Consider the following 2,500-nt stretch of genomic DNA (forward strand, 5'->3'; position numbering starts at 1 on the left):
TGACATCATGCAGTGTGTCTATTGGGATATTAGTTCTGCATTTTTCAGTCCAGATTCTGGCACTAAAGTTGGCAAAATCAGACCATTTTGTTAAACTGATCTTCAAGCCGCCCACCTCCACGGCACATTACAGCACACCTATGACATGACCCGAGAACAATGGGTGAAAAATGGGCTATAAAAACATGAATGGCCTGCTTCATATAAAGCAGATTTTATAGTGCAGGTGTGCCTTCATTTATCGATACTGTAAAGCAGTGAGATCATACTGGCAGTAAAACACAACATTTGTAAAACAACAACAACAACAAAAAAAAATATTCTATTAATTAAAAATGTAATGGCACAGATAAAAACTCAACGGGGTGTTTTATAAATATATTCGATATTTTGTCATCAGATGCTTTACATCATCTCACACAGAACTCAGCCAGCTCTGAGAAGGATATCTGGAAAGGGGGTAAAAAAAAAAAAGACTTAATTGAACTGTAAAACTGTGTACTGAGTTTAGGAAAAAAACAGGCATGTAAAAATATCTATTTAATAAGTGCAGCCTAAGTTGTTAAAGCTGGGGTGTTTCGGGCTGTAGGTTTTTGGTTTTTTTTTTTTTCTTCACCCATTAGGGTATGAATGGGAAAAATTATGAATAGGAAATCCTGCTGGAGTTTTTATTGCCTATTTCCTTTCGGGAAGATGGCATTGTTCCTCATTTAAAAAAAGGGAAGGGGCGTAAAATAAGGCGAGGTGTAGGACAGACATCCTTCAAAGCTCAGATGGCAGGAGTGTGTTGTTCTGTATTTGTGTTACTTGCAAGGCAAGGGCTGTTCTATTTTTAAGCAGGGCTGTGCTGCTGTGTACGTTTCACTTCCCTCGAAAGGGGTTTTGGCATAATGTTGTTTTGATTAAGGGAGATTTCTGTTCTATTCTATTTAGGTTCTTATATCTTTTTTTCCAACACAATAGAGGGGGAGAGGCAGGAATGAGGGATTTTTGGGTTGGGGTTGGTTTGTTGTTTTGTTGGGATATTTTTGCTCGGTTTTTTTTTTGGTGTTTTTTTTTTTTCCTGAGCTCACTCCAGGACAGAGAATAAATATTTTTCTGCCCACATCAACAGCACCAGAATTCCTTACCTGTGCAGCAGGGCTTTGCAAAACCCACCTGTCGAGACTTTCGGGTCCTCCTTGTCTTGTTGGGGTTTTTCTGAATGGGGGAAAAAAAAACCAACTTAAAATCTGAAAAATTTTCTGGGCAAAGGTCTCACTCTTCAAACCCTCAATTACCTTCATCACCTGAATTAAATAAGGTGGTGAAGGAGCTGCCTTGTTTCACCCCCAGGCAGTTCTGGCAGTGCAGAGAGAAGAGGAGGGGTAGAGAGGGGAAGCCAAGTGGGATTTGGGGGTTTTGTCCCAGAGCAGATGGGGGTTCTGAAGCACCCAAAAGGTGGAGGCACAGCCCCCCCCTCCAGCCCCAGCTTGCTTGGGGACTGTGCTTAGCCTCTTCCTTAACCTCTCCTTATTGCCTCCCCCTCCCCAACCACCACGATTACAGCTTGTGTCATCATGTTCAGCACAGATGTTTCAGCAGCTGTACATGTTGAGCATGTTTTAAAAGAGAGGGTTTTTTTCTTTTCTTTTTTTTTTTTTTTTTTTTTCTTCTCTTTCTCTGACACATCCTAGTGGCCTGATAACAATTCCCCAGCACTTCTTTGGGACACCACACTGGTGACCACCAAGGACAAAACTTCCTACACTCACCAGATTTACCCAAATTCCTTGACTTGCCCTAATACTTATTTTGCAGTGCCAGGCACTGGAGTTGGTTGGTTGCTCAGGTGGGGGTTGGGACACAAATTTATTTTTGATATATTTGCATTGTCCTAGCACTTAAAGTCCCAGTGGTGCCCCTGAGCACTACTGTGGTGGCATCACTGGGAGACACAAGGGGATTGTGGGGTCCTCCACACCAAGCCCAGTACTGATTTCCCAGATGTTGCAAAGTCATGGAAATACCTGGAATGAGGTGCTCCATCCACCTGCTGAGAGATGAGAAGCTGAACATCCTGGCTGCTCTAACTTTAGTTTCTTCAGCCGTTGGTGATTTGAGCCTTAAACAAAAACACTAAAGAAAGAAAGAAATAAACATATGAAATCCCATTAAAAATGTTGACAGGCCCAACTGGCTTGTTGTTATTATGGTTCTAGCACAGAGCTTTTGACTGCCAAGACTTGCTGCCTCCTGCCCATGGGCAGTGGTTTTCCAGCTGGGATGGGTGAAGGCTGTGGCACAAGTGCTCTTAGATAAATGAGTTTTACCATGAGTGCTTTGTTTAATTATGCTCTTTTTTTTTTTTTTTTTTTTTTTTTTAATGCAATTTTTTCTTGTATCACAGTGCTCTTCCTCTCCCAGCACAATGTGCTGTGATTCAGCATTAGGGATTTGTCCTGGAGATTCCCATGGGGGATCCTCGTTATACACCCAAAGATGTTTCAAGGGCTGGTGT

This window comes from Heliangelus exortis, chromosome 7, assembly GCF_036169615.1.
Source record: "Heliangelus exortis chromosome 7, bHelExo1.hap1, whole genome shotgun sequence".
In the NCBI taxonomy this organism is placed as follows: domain Eukaryota; kingdom Metazoa; phylum Chordata; class Aves; order Apodiformes; family Trochilidae; genus Heliangelus; species Heliangelus exortis.